Source organism: Panicum virgatum, chromosome 5N (genome assembly GCF_016808335.1).
Source record: "Panicum virgatum strain AP13 chromosome 5N, P.virgatum_v5, whole genome shotgun sequence".
In the NCBI taxonomy this organism is placed as follows: domain Eukaryota; kingdom Viridiplantae; phylum Streptophyta; class Magnoliopsida; order Poales; family Poaceae; genus Panicum; species Panicum virgatum.
The window spans coordinates 26,112,663-26,131,583 of NC_053149.1; the positions used below are offsets into that span (position 1 = coordinate 26,112,663).

At 45.4% G+C, this 18,921-nt stretch overlaps 1 pseudogene; it reads right to left on the bottom strand.

Annotated features, from left to right (window-relative positions):
* Window positions 1-14,310: 14,310 nt before the first annotated feature.
* Window positions 14,311-18,453, bottom strand: LOC120673375 (annotated as a pseudogene).
* Window positions 18,454-18,921: the final 468 nt, after the last annotated feature.

Genomic DNA, 18,921 nt, shown 5'->3' on the forward strand with positions numbered 1-18,921 from the left:
GGGCGCAAAGAGCAAAAGGTGGTCATCGCCCTCATGGCGGTAAGCTCCCAGGTGTCCAGCAGGTAGTGACCGACCATCTGAGTCACGATCGGCTCCCACCCGTTGAGCGGGTGCTGCGGGATCACCATCGTCACACTGCAGCGACGAACTCCGTCCTCCACAAACTCGTGGCCATCGTAAATCGGTGGCTGGAGGTAACCGGCTGCACTCAAAAGCTCCCAAAGACGGCGGGGAAACCCGTCCCAGTGCAGGCAAGCGGAGTGAACGTGCCCCTGCGCGTCAACGACCAGCAGCTCTTCCATCTGTCCCAACAAAAGACCGATGGATCAGCTGATGGTAACAAGACTACTAACTCTGGAACAGTGAAAGAAATGGCCAAAACTGTAGAGAACTTGCTTAAAAAATTCTCAAAAATTTACACAAGATCCCTCTGATATTAAGGAACAATTCATCTAGTCACCACTAAGATCAATTCGGACTCCATGGGGGTGATATGCTCAGGTATTCGGAGTGACGTCAACCAGGAAAACTGAGTGTCCAGAGAGGGTGTATTTTGACTATAACTCTCAACCCAGACGTCAAAATTTTTTCAAATTTTTATAGTAAGGTCATCACTTAGTTTTCTACAACTTTCATGTTGAACGATTTTTAGTTTGAACAACTTATAAAGGTCGAAAAATTTCGGTTGTATAGACTGTTCAGAGTTAACAGTTTTACACAGGGTTGATCCAAAAATACAAATACCATGCTAGAAGGCTTCAAAAATTTTCAAATTTTTACAGCAGCTGGATAACTTAGGAAACACCATTTAGTCTTACTACCCCAAGTCAATTTGAGTAACTTAACAGAAGGTTAAAATTCGTGGAAACCAGGTTGCAGACTTTCTGGATACTCCCTAGGATAGTGTTTTAACTGATTTGCTTGCGATTTCCCCAGAGATTTATTTGCTAATCTTTTTGAGAATGAATGCAGAACCTATACGTCCTCACCAAGGAAAAATTGCCAAGTAACCTTGGTCTTACGCAATGACTTTGGTGGCATACATATTACGTCTCTCACTATATAGCTACTCGATATAGCTAGATAGCCTATAATTCGATTTCGAGTTAGCGTACCTGCAGAAGATTGACAGTATATAAAATGAACCTTTCGTGCCAGCACTCACGAAAGCGTCCCCATACATTACCGATCACTATAGAATCGGCATCCATACCATTACCGCCGTATGGACAACGTTAAGCATACGTTATCGAAACAACGTATTGACTGAGTACCGTCTTTGACGGGGAATTGAATTCCAATTTCGAACCATTACTCCCCATATACTCAACCGAAGTTGGTATATGGGCAGCAGCTCAAGTAGGCCACTGCTTGAGCTCCAGCGTTCGGCTCGCATCACCGACGGGAAGGTCAGACTCCCTCAGCTGACTGAGTAAGCATACCTTCGTGGCGACGACGTAGTTGCAGAATTTAAATTACAGAATTTAAATACTGAAAGGTAATGTGCTGGAAGTTAGCCATACAAAATAAGCCACCTGATTATACCCATAAGATTCCCTAGGGCTTTACGTCCTAGACTTGTCCTTGGAGACCCTAAACTCTTTCTAAAACTTTAGTAGCTTTGAAGTCAAGTTTTAAGTTGTTGTTGTGAAAACCGAGGTTGCCATCCCTGGTAGGCTGTCTGCGAGCTCTGATGCCAGCTGTGGCGGAACCACCCAAAACTACTGGGCCCGGGAGCACTGATCTTTGTTGCTAAGCAACTCTGACCCAATGTGGCACTCACCGGTAGTTCCTCGAGTGAAGCCTCGATAAAAGCCACGCTATTCCAGGATCAGCAGACAACACTCACACGAAGGTGAGCCCAGAGATTACAACACAGAACATTGCATACATCTCAGAGTGATTGCAGCGGAAAGGAAATTTATTACAAACCAAGTTCAGAGTAACAAAGTACCACGGAGTTCCAACTACTCAATTATTCAAGTCTTATTGTTCAGCGGAAGCAGTAAGATAACTAGCGAGATAACGTGACGCATCGGTAAAGCCCGTACGAATGCGTCACTCAGCGGGAGGGTGATTAGCACCAGCTGAAGGGCCATCCCACTCAACAGACCAACCCGGAGGCAGAGTACAAGGCCAAGTAAGACTCGCAAACAGATCTTCAAAGTTAGTACCTGAAAAACAGTGCCACAAGCAAGGCTGAGTATACTAATACTCAGCAAGACTGACCCGTCTCCGGATATAACATAGTCCGATAACTAGACATGCAAGGTTTTTTGGTTGGTGGGGTTTGTTTGCCAAAAATGCCGCTAAATGTTGATCCTTACTTTCAGGTTTCACTTAGCCAGATTCTAGTGGAACTAACCATTCTAAATTTGCAACTAACTCTACTCAAACATGGTAGAGCAATCATTTAATCAACCAGCAGTATTATCATCATCATATTCCACTTGTTACTCTATGTGACCGAAAGCATTAAGCAGTCTCATGCCGTGAGAGGTGGACGATTCTGAATCGAATTTCAACCTGGCCAGGGGAACCTAGACCACACGCATGGGGATTGACTTCGCTCCCGCCCACGCTACTTTTCCCCTTTCTTTCTAGTCCGTGGATCCGGAACACCCTCCCCGACTACAGAGTCCGACCACTCTGCACCCGTACGTCGCGACATAAAAATAAACCCTACTTCTACCAGGAGGGTGCGAGATCGTTCCACTCGCCGGTCCAATCAGGTACTTAAGCTTACCGATTACCATATTTCTCGGTATGTGGCTAGTACTTTCAAACGCTTAACGAAATGAGCCACACACCTCGACCTTAGCCATTTTTGACTACACCAGCGGGGTATCACAACTACACAACCCCGCCCGTTGTCCTTACATTTCAACAGGAATTAAAGTCAGTACAATTCCTATTTGCTCGCGAGAGGCAGGAAACCACTCGACTTCTACCGTACCTATTTAGCATGGCAACTAGTCGATAGAGAGATCCGGTATCAAACATAGGTTCCTATGGATCATGCATCTAGGGTTTTCGATCAACGCCTAGAGAACTTAAATGTAGAAAACCAACTATTGCCATACATGCAACTGGATTACTCTAGTTGCTTCATCTTTTTGTACAGAATGTTCAACATGGGTTATGGTGCTGTAAATTTTATGGGAGCAACTTCACAGCATATAATCAGCACTGAAATTTTTCCAGATTTTATACACTTATACAGCAGAGGTGATAAAAAGAATAAAAACAGCAAGCCATTAACAAAGATTAATTCTACAGAAAGTTTTACTAAGGATTTGGTTCTCAAATTTTTACCAGAGACTAGTCCTGAGCTAAACATACTCCATAAAATTTTTCAAGATTTAACTCACTATGATAAATTAGTTATTCAGTTAACTTAACATGAGTTTGCATAAATTTCTCAAGATGCATTTGACCAGTATTGCATCTGAACTTTTTTATCACAGGTAGAACATACTCTAAACAAGATCATGCCCGAAAATAAAGATCAGAAACATTGTAGATTACTCAGAACAAAAATAGTAAATCTAGCCCTAAGATGCTAAGCATGATTATTCGACAAAGCCAAACTCAGTAACTGCAGCTCAAAATTTTTAGATAGGAACATAGAGCTAAAAAGAGACTCCAGAAATAAATATAGATTTTTCTGAGCATAAGAACTATATATGAGGAATTAAGTTGATTAAACAGCATAAATCATGGTATATAGCACATGAACTCTAATAAATTTGAAATTTAGAGATTTGCAGGGATTCAGTGGCACAAGTCTGTAGTAAAATTTTCAGAGCAAGGTCATGTGTATATTTTCCTGAATTAATTCGAAAAAGCTAACAACAGATTAGAGAATCTTGATTGTTCTAACATGATAACTGTTTTGGGTTGGTGTCATCTTTTTACTGTGATCTTAGCATTCCATTAGTGATAACATATCCAAAAATCAAGGTCATTTGATGGGTAGAACTTCATGAACATGCATAAGGTGGTTTTCTTATTCTTTTCCCTAGATTAAATTCGGTTGAGTTTCTGCAAATGTGAATGTTACAAAATTTGTACATTTTGTTACAAGGATTCCAGATCAGTTGAGTTTGCATTTTTCTGATTTTTCTATGATTTGTTTCGTATTTTAGAAGTTCACTGGTATACACTGTAAAACTTGCAGAGACACCCTTGAACGAAAAAAAGAAATTACAACCGGGTCCTTCGCCGGCCTTCTCCGCCGTGGCATCTTGCCGGTGGTGTTCTGTGGTGCAGGGCTTACCGAGGCTGCCACGGGGAGGCGCGTGGGGGAGAAAGGATCGAGGAACACCTACCCTGGTCGTCGTTCGAGCGTTTGGAGCACAGGTTCGAGCTCGTCAGCGTTGATGGCGGGTCGGTTGTTCGGTTCGCCGGCGCTGGAGGTGAAGGAGGGCTCGGGGTAGTGGAACAGGGCACGCACGAGCACCGCGTGAGCTCGTGGATGCTTCTAGGGTAGCTGTCGGGCTCGGTCTTCCCCGGAGCTGGCCGGTCCGCGGTGAACCTGAGCTCGCCGGCGGCGGCGCAAAAGGGGAACAGCTTCGGGAGGGGATTTGGATTCGATTCCGTGCGCGTGGAGCTTAACTGGGAGGTGGCGAAGCTGCTGCGGTGGTCGGAGGGGGCAATGTGGGGCTGGGCTAGCCGGCCCGCGCGAGCTGGATCTCGGCGGCCATGGCGGAGCGGCGGGAGGAGGAGGAAGGGGAAGAAGGGGCGCGACTGTGGGGTTCTGGGGGTCTTTATAGGCCAAAGAGCTCTTGGATGAGGAATGGAGTGACTGGGGGCGGTCGATTTGGCCTGGGCGAGTCGACGGCGAGCGGGCGGAGCGGCAGCGGCGCAGCGCATGGCTGGGGGTGTCGTGGCGGCTCGGGAAGCGGCCTGGGACGCGTGTGGGCGTGGGAGGGCGCCAAGGGGCGGCCCAGGTGGCGTGGAGAGGTTTCCCCGGGTCCATTTGGCCGCGGGCGCGCGGTGGACGAAGTCCACCGGCGGCGTTCGGCGGGCGGCGCGAACAGAGCAGGCCGGGAAAGAGAGAGATGGAGATAAGGGCATATTTGTGATTTCTGAAATTCCAGGGACCTCTCGGTAAAATAAAATTATCTCCTAATTGGAGGGCTCAAATGGAAAAGTGTTGAATACCACTTTTGCATAACTTTTCAAGATCTACAACTTTTGTGTTATGCAAATTTTCATTTGAAACTCACATTTTGAACTATTGGTACATTTGCATATTTGCACAAAAGGACTTTAGTTTTATTCAGTTTTTGAATTGATTTTTGCTGAAGTTCAATTGAGCACATGTCAATTGAAACACCTCCCATGAGCCAACTAAAATTTTGTGCATATTTTTGAATTAACTTTTGAATATCTTTTCACCCTTTTTCTTTCTCCTTTCATTTCTTATGCAATAACTGGTCTTTTATTTGAACCCTTCTCTTGAATTATTTTCCCAAATTTTCTTTTAACTTTAACTAAGGTGTATTGATTGGATTTAAAAGTATTGACACCTGAGGTGTCACATTATTAGACAATAGCCAATAGGTTGTTAATCAACGTTTGACGGACTCTTTTTGACGTCAACAGTATCAAAGGTAAAATAGAAAATATTTATTGGTTTGATGGACTCTTTTTCTGAAAGAAATGAACACCAACCCAAAAAAAACTTTCTCAAGTTTATGATAAATTTGTTTATGCGAGGTTCAGCTGGGAATCATACAAGAGCAGGTAACTACGGGCTGATCACAAAATTTTATTTTCATGATAGTGCAAAATGCATCTTGGAGGATATTTAAGACCTGGCTACTTGATATTATTAAGGTAATTATTATACAAATAACTTTTACACGGTGGTCTCTAGGCCGCGTCGTGTAATCACATTGGTGGTATGTATCCCTGGGAAGTTAGAGTAAACTGTTGGGAAAGTGACTAAAGGAGTTATAGGATGAAAAGTTTTGGTTGGCCGCCACGAAACACTACTACTTCAGTTCAAAATTTTACCGCCCCTTATTTATTTAATCAAACATCTCTTTTTTATATTCTCTCATTTTCCTCGCAAATTATTTCTCTCTGTCTTCTCTAGGGTGCCCTTTAGTACCAGGCATCGCCATCAGTACTAAATGTACCTAGCGGGAAACCGGTACTAATCTGCGGTTCCCGTCCAGTACTAATATTCAATTCTCTAGCAGTGGGATCTCTTTGCTCCCCTCAGATCCGAGCTGGCCTCAGGTCACTCTCTTTCTCCTTCCCATCAGATCCAAACTGAGCTTAGAGGGGAGCAATGGTGCTATTTCATGGTGAACAACGCGATATCGACAGTCGATAGCTGTTGCGGCTCCACTACAAGAAATCTGTTGATCCATGATGACTAAATTTCGTCACAGATCACTAAAAGAACGTCATAAAACAATATCTATGACAATCTCAAATTTCTTCATGTATTGAACATCACAGATTACACCACGTGACATTTTGAAACCGTCATAAAATGTCCCCGGGCCCCCGAAGCCCAACCCAAACCAATTTTTTATGACGATAATAAATGTCACAGATTCAATTGCCAGATCACACATTATCCACACAGGCGATGACATGGCTACTTAGTGGCACTGATGTGGCAGATAAAGTGATGCTAACATGGCCGATGACATGACGCTGCTGACGTGGTCAATGACATCAGATGACATCACGTAGCTCATTTGTGGATGTGCCAATTCAGACTAGACTACTAAAATGGAACAAACATTTCTCAGCCCACCATTTATTACTAGCTATACACAGCCCATATAAAGTTCAGCCCACCACTTGACCATAAATGAAAACAACAATTCCAGCCCAGAAATCATAGTATATATTAAGAGCCAATATCTCAAGTTACATCATGTCAAAAAATATATCTCAGGTTTAAAATTAAGAAGCACATTGAATAGCTAGTTATCACACTCGATGTTTTCATCTTTGCATCCACTAGACCTTCTCGTGCATAATCTGCAACCAAAATAAAAATATGCATCAGCACAGATATATTCTCGTTCGTAATCTGCAACCAAAATAACAATATACACCAACACAAATATATATAGTACTCTAGGCAGTCCTGTCTCTAACGAAAATAAGAGCATGAAAATGTTGTTACCAACCACCAAGAATTACTAACCAGACACCTAAAGCCTGCTTTGGTAATAAGAATCAGCTGCTGATCATGAGGCAAATAAACCTGACCCTGAAATTCACAAGTCCAAGGGTGAGAAGAGAACTGGACACAGCCAAATGAGTTTTGATATAAGAATGCAAAGTTCATGATGCAACAAAACATGGTCAAGGCCACGTAACAGACATGGTAACATCTATGTAGCAATGCAATTAATATATCATTAGTAGCTCATTCTGCATATAGCAATATAGACCTGCAGGTGAACAGTGGTACCACAACTTGCACATTTAAGATTGCACTCTATTAACCTAGTATCATTCTTACCCGCAAAAAAAAAACTAGTATCATTCTTAAACAGTAACAATCAGGGAACAAATTTGAGATGAACTTTACCTGACCCTAGGTCTTAACGACCAAATGCCCTTGCCACACCAGAAAATTAATTTGGACAAGATACATGAGACAATACAAGATACAAGATACTTGTGGATAAATAAAGTAACACCAGTGATCGCAACAAATCAAGGTGACAAGGTGTAGCTTAAGGGGTAAGGTCTGCGGGTCTTAGGTTGGAGATCAGGGTTCAATACTTCGATCTCCTTTCACCTCATATTTCTTTTTATTTTTCCAAATTAAGGCAAAAATATTACTATATAAACCACTATACCAAAGACGCTGGTTCGAATGCGTAATGGTATGGTGCGGCAGTTTGGTCTTAGAGACCATAGTTTGAATGCTCCATACCCTCTTTTTTCCAATTTTTTTATCCTTTTTTTTGTGAGGGGCTATTTGGTTTTTATCTTTTTTTGTCAGGGGCTATTTGTTTTTTTTATCGCCAATTTTTCTCCCAATCAGAGATTCACATGCATACTATGGGGAGGCTGCAGGAGGATTTTTTTTCTTCCATCACACGCACACAATACAAATACAATTTATTTTTTTCTTATTTCCTACCTTGCACAACACCCATGTTTTTTAAGAAAAAGAAGTAATACATCTTATTTTCTTTAAAGTAAGGGATGTATTTTGTCAAATTTGTGGTTGAGTATAGCATCAAATTCGTGACGATTTTAATATTCAAACCATGACGGTTATCATTGGTTCGTCATAGAATCCAGCCCCCAATTGGAGCCCAAATGGGCCATTTGCAAATCTGTGACAAATATTCTTGAATCGTCATAGATGTTGACAGTCTATGAAGTTTTATATATAAATGTCACGCAAAATTTGTCATGGATTAAGAGATTTCTTGTAGTGCTCCAGCAAGCTAACGTTGTCGTTCTAGGTAGCGGAGCAGTGGGTTCAAGTGCATGGTCGGCTTAGAGCCCATGCGGCGGAGGTGACCGCCGGGGGCTCACGGGGGGTGGGGGGGTGGGGAGGGGGAGCGACATCTAATATGTACAGGTTGGCCTGCTGCCAGCAGAAGACTAGACCTGAACAAATGTATTGTCTATTGTGCTTGCACTTTCCGGTCCCTTTCTGAATTTGTATAGCACGTGAATATCGCCCATTGTTGTCCATTTTCTCGAGATTTAATCGCCAAGATCTGTAGAGGCTGCAGTGCTGCATGACCTGTAGTGACTTTGGCGATCATTGCTTTGTTCGCAAGTGCTCAAGGGAAATTTGCAGTTGAACATAGCACATTATCATTTGAAGCAAAAAAAATCAAACATTTTAATTGGAGCTGGAGCAAGTTAAAGAAACGTACTTGTATTCTGAGTAAAGAACAAACATTTTAAAGTAATGTGGAGTGTCAAAATCCGAGAGAAATTTAGTAAGATGAGTAATAGCCAGCTATTACTAGCACATCTAAAAAATAATTCAGTTTATTGTTTCTTACAGCACCTCCTGCAGCAGATCCTCATTTCGACATTCTTTTGGAAATAGAATAGAGTAATTTAATTTGTTGCTTCGCAGAGCCAAAGCCCACCCGTACCAGCCCGCGGGATTGAACCAGGCCCAATCCGATCTTGGTCCTTCTGGATTGGGCCGAAATGCTGAGGTGCAATGGAAAAGAAGAGTAGCATATATAAATCATTAAGCACCCCCTAAGAAAAAGAACAAGTAGCATAAGCTGCAGGTTTTCCAGCATTTTCAGCAACAATTGTGTCTCCAGCACGCTAAGTATCAATTATTATCTTGCTTTATGTACGTGTCTACTTCCTCTTTTCTCCTTTCCTATGTTTGAGATGGCACTTTTGGGCAGAAGAGGATGCAAAAAGCTGTGGCAGCTCTGTTAGCTAGTCTCTTCTTCCAAGAAACCCCCAGGAAAGGTCACCTTCTCGGGTTAACGCAATAACGCCTGCAAAGGTGTGCCTGAGCTGTGCAATCTGCATACAACAGGTAACCAACGGGACAAAGATTATTGTTCATGGTGACGGTGCCGTGGAAGCTATGTTCTCTCATGCTTTGCCAGCGCTGGCCTTTTCTTGCTGTCATTATTTTCTTTCCCAAAAACTGTGACATTTTCTGTTTTGGTACTCTGATTCCTTTGGAATTAAGGGAACGGACAAACATCGCTCGCTCCATCCGTTATGAAGACTTTCCAATTGTGCGTAGGGTTTCAATTGCATGTCTACTCCAATAATTCTGTTCTTTCTTATTCGTTTATTTTGTGAATGTCATGTTCCAAAGGGATCCTGAATGCAATGGTGATTTGGGTTTTGGGGGCTTACTGTCAAGTTGTAGAGCAAGCTTAAGGCCAGCAGTGGAGGTGGTGGGATCTGCGTTATAGGATGGTTGGTGGCTGTGGGCCTGGTTTGGCCGAACCCTTGGACCCACTGACTTAACTGCTGCAAAGTGGGAATTGCCTCCTAAGGTCGGTAGAAGTCTGTCCAAGGCGATTGCTGGCCGTGGAGGTCAAGTTGGGTTCGGCCGAACTTGACCCAGCCCATTGGAGTCATCTGATGCGCCACCTTTGCTGGCTTGTGAGTGATACTTCCTCAGTTGTGTATGGAGGTCAACTTGGTCATTTTGGTTAATTACTTGGTTGATCCATGGATCCAAGGCTTGTTCATGGGAGCCTCCGGATGAAACCGCCGTCAAAGAAACATATAGAATTTGTTTCAAGTGTATTACAACGTTAGAGCGGAGGCTATGTGAGGCCACGAGTGGTGTGGGTGGGTGGGGGGTGGGGAGTCCGTGTTATGAGCCGTCCAGGTGCAGCGATGAATGCAAAGATTTGACGACGCGTGGCAGAGAGAGGGAGAGAGCAGTGATGAGTGCAGAAGCCTAGAGAGAGTAAAGTGCTTCATGGTCTGTTATGCACAGAAAACAATACAAGTACCATCGGTGTGTGCTCACCGGCAAGCATGTGTGAGCAACTGTATTTATTTAAAATATGTAGATATTTTTTTGAACTTAAAAATATCTAGATCGACACACCTTATTTCTAAACAACAAAGTCGATTTCAAAAATGCTGAATAAATACATGTGCATATCAAAGTTAATTCCAAAAACACTGAATAAATGCATGTACATATTTTTGTATACATTACAAAGTAATGTATGTTAGATGCACTAATTTTGGGTGTGATCAAAAGAATGTGAGAATGTTCTTCAATGCATCATGATGCACCTATTTTCATGCAAAGAACAAATCAAATACTGCTGCATGGTGTTGGTGTAGAGGAAAAGTAACATATCCCGATGCGCATTTTATAAGCACATGAAAATGTAAAACATATGTGCATGATAATTGATAGATGCATTTATTTTTTTGCACGGAAATCATAAAAAATACCATAACAAATGCACACTCTTTTTTGCGCATATAAATCATTTGATTGATGTGCATTTCTTATGCATAATAAACACAAAAATATTTGCATGATAGATGCATATATTTGTTTTGCATAACCAAATTGAAATATTGACAAAATATATGCACTTCTTTTGTTAACTCATAAATTAAAGCAATACCCATATTGTTTTGCATGGATGAACAGTTAAAACTGCTTAAAGTATGACAGATGCACTCATCAATTGTATGATATTTATATCCCTTTGCATGTAGTATTGTGCATGATGTTGCAATTCTTTTACACATATTTTTTTACACTCATCAATTGTTGAAATAATATTTCATCAAACTTCTCGCTGCTCAAGAGAAAAAGACTAAAATGTAATACGTTTATTTAAAAGGACAAATAATTAATATTACAAAATAAACACTAACACTGATGTGTTACTCATGTCACAGATATTTAATGTCGACCAAAATAAAAATTATCTTATGATGCACATACTTTTGTGCATGCACATATACAACTGTTTATGCTTAATTTTTTTAGTGGAGCAAATACACATCAAAATGATATATCATCAAACTTCTTGTTGCTCAAGAGGAAAAGACTAAAATTCATATGCTTATTTAAAAGAATAAATCATTAATATTACCAAATAAACACTAACCCTGCCGTGTTATTCATGTCACAGATATTTAGCATGAATAATGATCAAAATACAAATTATGTTATGATGCACATACTTTTGTGCATGGCAAAAAAATCTTATTAATTATTTGCATGTGAAGGTGCGCACATATTGTTATTATCCATGTGAAAAGTTCTTATTCATGTTGCAGAAGCACACATCATTTACGAATGATTTTATAAATATACGGGTGCACACATATGTGTATCTTTATTTATGAATGATTTTTATAAATATATAAAAGTGGAGAGTGGGGGATGATAGAAGACAGTCAATGGAAGATGAAGAGACGCACGCTTGTAGAAATAAATTCGCTCTTCTCATCCGGTCATCCCACCATCCCTCTCCCTTTTGACACGCATCGCACATCCCACCATTCCTCTCCCTTCTGACACCTGCATGCATGTTGTAGGCTTGTCAGCTTATTTTTGTCTGATCCATTCGGCAGCCATCCAACGGCGGCTGAGACCGGTGCCGGGGCACACCAGCTCCACGATAAGACTGACTCCAACAAGAGAAAGCCTTTTGACACGCAACGCACATCCCACCATTCCTCTCCCTTCTAACACCTGCATGCATGTTGTAGGCTTGTCAGCTTATTTTTGTCTAATCCATTCGGCAGCCATCCAACGGCGGCTGAGACCGGTGCCGGGGCACACCAGCTCCACAATAAGACTGACTCCAACAAGAGAAAGCCTTTTGACACGCATCGCACATCCCACCATTCCTCTCCCTTCTGACACCTGCATGCATGTTGTAGGCTTGTCAGCTTATTTTTGTCTGATCCGTTCGGCAGCCATCCAACAGCGGCTGAGATCGGTGCAAGGGCACACCATCTCCATGATAAGACTGACTCCAACAAGAGAAAGGAAAATAAGAGAGGCATTCGGGAGTTTGCGTAGCCCACAGTGTTTGCCTCGCGCACGCAAAAAATCGAGTCTCCAACAGCGCGGACGCAAAAAATCAGCCCCCTCCCATAGCTACCGCCGGCGGCGCCCCCTCATCTCCCTCCCGCCAGTGGCCACACTGCCGACGCGGAGGCAGCGCCGCCACCCCCTCCCCTCCTCCCGGCGCCAGTGCGCCACCCCTCCACTCTACTCTCGCCGCCAGTGCACCACCCCTTCCCCTCCCCTCTAGCTACTGCCGGCGCCGTCCCCTCCCCTCATCTTCAGCTACCGCCGGCGGCGCCCCCTCCCCTCCCTCCGGCTAGTGGCCGCGGGCCGCGGCCGCACGGCCGACGCGGAGGCGGCGGCGGTGCCCCCTCCCGGCCTCTCCTCCCACTGGTGGCCGCGGCCGGGATCGAAGCTCATGTGCTCGTGCGGGCCGCAACAAGGAGCTCCGTGACGGTCGATTCAAGCTCCGCCGGGGCTGATTCGAGCTTCGCAGGGAGCGCCGCCGCCATTCCGCCCCACCACACGCGTGCCGCCGTGGCTCCGGCCCGCCGCCGCTGCCCCGCCGCGCGGGGAGGAGGTCACTCGCGCTGCCAGCCCCACCGCTCGCCTCCGGATTTGCGTAGGAGGAGAGAGGGAATCCATTTTTAGCTCACCTCTCTCCTCACGATGCAAACTGTATGCTGCGATGCCTCATCTGTTGGAGATGGATTTCGTGCGGCACAGTGTCCGCTGAGATGCAAAAATGGCTTTGCATTCCTTTGTTAGAGTCAGTATAAATTAGGGGGGTGGGGGCATCTTGCCCTCATGAGGTTTTAAAATAACGTTAGGTTCTATAGGATAACAATGGGGTTGCTGGAATTAGGGGTTTCTAATTTTTTTTTGCGAGTGTACAGGTTTCTAATGTTGCAGCATGTGATTTGGATATTGACGAGTTTTGGTTGTGATTTATCTTTCCCCCATGTTGCTACGGTTGTTGGGAAATGTTATGACAGTTGATATGTGATGTGGTAATATTATTTTCTAATGTCGTAATAAGTTATTGGTGAGATTACCTTTCTTTCCCCAGTGTTGTGGTATGTTTATTGGATGTTTCACCACTTGAAACCGTTTTTCCCTATGTGTGCCAAATTTCCCTGAGTGTTTTTCAAGAAACCCACAAGAAAATTCGATTTTCCTTGTTGCTTGCCGAAACACTCACAGGGGAATAACCGAACACACTGGGAAATTCACTCTTGCCTGTAAGTTGTTTAAAACCTCTCTGGGAAAATTATGAACACACAGGAAAATTAAGATTTTCTTTGTCGCTTGGGTAAACACTCACAAGGAAATTCATAACACACACAGAAATTCATAATTTCTTTGTCGGTACTCGAATACTCACAAGAAAATATCAGACATACACAGAAAAAATGGATTACTAGATGGATTCAAATGAATAACACATGTATAGTTGGTCTTCCTTCTTTTAATTCTGGATTAAAACTTGTTTTGGTATTTCTCCCTCATATCAACTCCCAATTCGATGATTCTTTTTTCTGAATTTTTCTAAAATCATGGAAGAAAAATATTAATTACTACTTTTTGAATATTTTCATATGGCTTTTTTTCTTCCACCGAAATTGAAAGTAGGAAAATATGTTTTTTCACAAAAATTGGTAATGTAAATTCATATTTTCTAATGTTATGCTGAAAATAAGGTTGTGTCCAAATTTGAGGTGCATACGAGTTCGAAAATATAGTGGTACAACTTTACTAAAACTATTTAAATTTTAGTAAGAGAATGGAAACTGATGATTAGACTGAGATGCCAAAGGCCTGCTATCGTAGTGGTAGCATCGCTGGAGGCACTCCCCAGAGGTCCTGGGTTCGATCCCCCTCGGGGGCGAATTTCAGCTCTGGGTTTAAAAAAAACTCCCTCGCTTGTCCCACGTCCAAAGCACTGTAGAGCCCGGCCTAACTCACAAGGCGATGGGCCCCCGTGTACAGGTGGGGCAGGGGTTCGGGGGTTTTCTTGGCCTGCTGTGAGAAGGTCATTCTACCTCTCAAACAATGCCGTGGGGGCGGTCTCACCCCCCACAGGTCAAGTTTTTTTTTATGATTAGACTGAGATACCAGTGCTCTCTGGCCGCTTAACAATGCCGGCGTGACCAAGCAATGCCCAAAGCACGGTTATGAACTCGCCACCGCTGTGGAGCGACTTGGCGTGTGCCGTCGCGTTCTTTGACGGCGCAAGGTAGAGGATGAGCTCCGCCCAGAATTCGGCAAGCACCTTCCACGTCAGCTCCTCGTCGGCGAGCTCCTCCACAAGCTACCGCCCGAGCTTGGACGCCTTCTTGAGCGTCGCGTTCATGCTCCCGGCGAGGCACATCACCGTGCGCTCGTACAGCACCACCGGCCCGGCGCAGCGCGCGAACACCCGCGTCACCTCCTCCACCATGCCCTCGTAGAGCTCCTCCGTCCATACGCGGTGGTCCGGCAGGAGACCCGGCTTCAGCGCCACCAGGTAGGCGCAGTAACGTGACAGCCGCGTCGCAACGACCACCCGTTCGCTCTCCTCATCGCCGTCATTGTCACCGTCGACTCTGCCATGCGCACCCTGGGAGCGCTTCAGCTCGGCGAGCCTGGTAGCGACATGCCACACGAGGATCTGTTCGGATAGGCTGCCCAGCACCAGCTCTGCATTGTCGTCACCGGTGGCGCTAATGCGGCAAGCCCATATGAGTTTGTCAACGGTTTGGGGATTTGCAATTGGTACCTGCTGCATCGTTACATCCTATCATTGAACTATGGCTATTCCGAGGTTGGGGGTTTGATTTTATTGGACAAATTAATCCTCCATCTTCAAAGGGGCATCGCTTCATATTGGTTGCTACGGATTATTTTACTAAGTGGACCGAAGTGGTTCCTTTGAAGAATATGACACATAAAGAGGTGATTGAGTTTATAATTGAGCATATTATTCATAGATTCGGTATTCCTCAAACTTTGACTACGGATCAAGGCTCTTCATTTATATCAAAGGAGGTACGCGCATTTATCGAGTCTTACAAGATCAAGTTGCTCAATTCATCTCCATATTATGCTCAGGCCAATGGACAGGCCGAGTCAAGTGACAAGATTTTGATCAAGCTTATTAAGAAGAAAATAGAAGAAAATCCTAAGAGGTGGCATGAAGTGTTATCCGAAGCATTGTGGGCTCATTATATATCTCATCATGGTGCTACCAAGGTTACTACTTTTGAGCTTGTGTATGGTCAAGAGGCCGTTTTACCCATTGAGGTAAATCTGGATGCTTATAGATTGGCTAAGCAAAATGATCTTTCTGCTGTTGATTATTATAATTCAATGATGGATAATATTGATGAGGTGACCGACAAGCGTATGAAAGCTTTAAAGGAGATTGAAAAGGACAAAATTCGGGTTGCTAGAGCTTACAATAAGAAGGTAAAAGATAAATCTTTTCAGGTTGGGGATTTAGTTTGGAAGACAATATTACCTCTTGGGATGAAAAGCAATAAGTTTGGTAATGGTCGCCAAGTTGGGAGGGTCCATATAGAGTTGTTAAAGTTATCTTCGGGAATTCCTATATGATGGAGACGCTGCAAGGAGATCGACTACCTAGAGCTATCATTGGGAAGTACTTGAAGAAATTCTACCCAAGCGTGTGGCAAGATGCATGAAGGAAGATGGCCGGTTTATGAGAATCGTCCTTAGCAGTATTTTTTAGGCCCTAGTATTGTATAGAATACTTCTGTTTTGCTTTTTAGTTTGTAAACTCACTAAAAAGCAGGGGGGCATACGTTGACAGCCAAATTTGGCAACCGCCGAGACCGACCAGTCGGGTCGACCGGTTAGACCGGTCTGGTCTGTACAGTCCGAGTAGAATTAGGTTTTTTGTAAAGAGTCCTCATGTAATCCTACTCGTGAAGGGATACGTCTTCCCCGGCCTATAAATATAAAGGCTAAGGCCGATTGAGGTGATTCCCAATCGAATCAATACAAAAATCGCATTACTTTTTATCTCTCAAACCCTAGCCTTTTCCAACCCTAGATTGTTCTTCCTTTGTCTCGATGGCGTTTGAAGACGTTCTGAGTGGCCTGCCGACCTCAGAGCAACCCTACGTTCACGAGCTCCGACGGGGTCCCTCCCGACCTCGCTGTTCTAGGTCTTCGCGAGCTCCCTGCTTGCACCGGTCAGACCGGTCGGCGAAACCGGTCAGACCGGTCCGCTCAGAGTTATTGCTGTGTTGATCATTTTGATGATCGTTGCGCATTCTAGCGCATTCGAGTGTGTTGGCAAGATTCTGTGTTAACACCCAGCACCAGCTCCGCATTGTCGTCGCCGGTGGCGCTAATGCGGCAAGCCCAGATGAGCTTGTCGGCGACGCCGTTGCGTTGCAAGGACAACTCGCCATTCACGAGCCTACCCTTGTTCTTAGCGTCTCCACGATGGTAGACTTCACCGCCGCCGGCACGACGACGGTTTCCTTGGCGATCCAGTCAACCTGTCGGGAGACACAGCCGCAGTAGCAGAACAGGAGCTGCAGGATGGACATTTGGCAGAAGCGGTCATCCCATTGTTGATTGGCCCGGAGGTGGAGCACGCGGCCGAGCTTCCGACGCGCCCACGGCGACTTGCGCCATGACGGGCGTCGAGCGTACTCACAGATGGTGGACACCTTGATCCAGTCCGAGCAGAAGTAGCTAGCGATCTCCCACCCCTCAGTGAACACGATGACGACGATGAAGGAGACGGAGACGAGGACGTCGAGGCCGACGATGACGTGGAACACGGTGTCGTGGTCTTGCAGGTAGCTCCTGAGTTGCAGGTAGTCCATGGCGAGCGTCGTGCCGCGGCTCGTCATGTCGTGCACGATGGCGCCACCGGCGGCGAGGCAGCTGATCCACGTGGCCAACACAAGGATCGCGTTAAGCGCCGGGAACCACCAGCCGCTCGCGTAGAAGACAGAGAGCTTGGAGTAGAGGAAGTCAGCGAGGAAGGATAGCTCGGTCTCGACCACCTGGAACACCCGCTCGGGGCTCCCACTAAGGAGCCCATCCTGCATGAACGCCATCGCACGGTGACAGCCGACCTCAGCGAGTGGGCACCCGATGAACTACCGGAGCTGCAGCTTGAACAGGGCGAAAGAGAGGCAGAGATCCTTGAGGTGAGGGAAAGAGGTGAGGAGCGGGTTGCCGGATGAGGAAAGCCGCCATATCCTGTCCACGGTGACGAGATGCCCGTGCCCATGCCCGCCGTCAATGGACAAGGACGGCGGAGATGCACGGTCAATGCGGTACCCCTGCGGTCTCGCCTCAATGTGGAGTTTGTCCTCACCCATCACAAAGTAAGGAGGCACCTTAACCTCGTTGCCGCTGCCTTCGCCTGCTTGAGATTACCCGTGGATTTGCTTGATATAGTCGGCGACGAGGTATGCGTTGAGGCCGACGGCGAAGGAGTTCTTGGCGAGCTCGGCAGCGACGAGCCTGTGGATGCGCTTGAGGAGGCTGAGCATCCACAGCCAAAGGAGGACGCCGGTGAGCTGCGGGCTCCCGGCGGTGCCGCCACTGCTGATGATAAGGAACGCCACCCACCCCATCCTTGCAAGCTGCTCGACCGAGGGCCGGAACTTGCTCCCGGTGGAGCCACCGTTGCCGATGGTCGAGGTGGAGGAGCGGGCAGTGTCAATGGTGTTGCACAGAATCTGGAGGAAGACGGTCCAGGAGAGGAGGAGTGGCACGTGCGCGGTGTCCCACTTCGCCGCGGCGGAGACGGCGTAGGACACGAGAGGGAGGAAGAGGGTGGAGGCGGCCCAGACGAAGAGGCGGAGTGCCGGGTGGCCGGAGCGGCGGCGGTAGGAGCTGAGCACGACGAGGATGGCGAGGAGAACAATGCTCACGATGGCCGCCACCTCCATGAGGAGCAGATTGACGAGGCTAGAGGCCATGGCTATGGATCCACCGTGTAGTGGTAGCAAATAGCAATCAATGAGCAAATGGAGAGATTAGAGGTCCTCAATCTGCAAATTATGCTATGGGTGCGCAAGATGATGGCTTTGTTTCCTCCATGTGACTTGTGATCTGTGCCTAAGTTGCATGATGGTCAGCTGGATCACTGGATCATGTCAGGAGAAGGTTGGAGTACAAGTCAAGCTAAAGACACGATTCTCTACTGGCAGCTTCAAGAGTCTAATTAAGTCCGTTCAGAAGGAATGCCATCACTTCTGTAAATGAAATGGGGAATACATCCAGGTTGCATTGCATAGGCTGTTTACAACCGTACGTACAAGGTAATGGACGCCTTAATCAGAACCCCCTTTGGCTGTTATATTGTGATCCAAATTCTGATGGGAGATTGTTGGAATTTGGGCTTGGCCCATTAAGGCCCATGTGGTGCAAACTTTTAATCCCACATT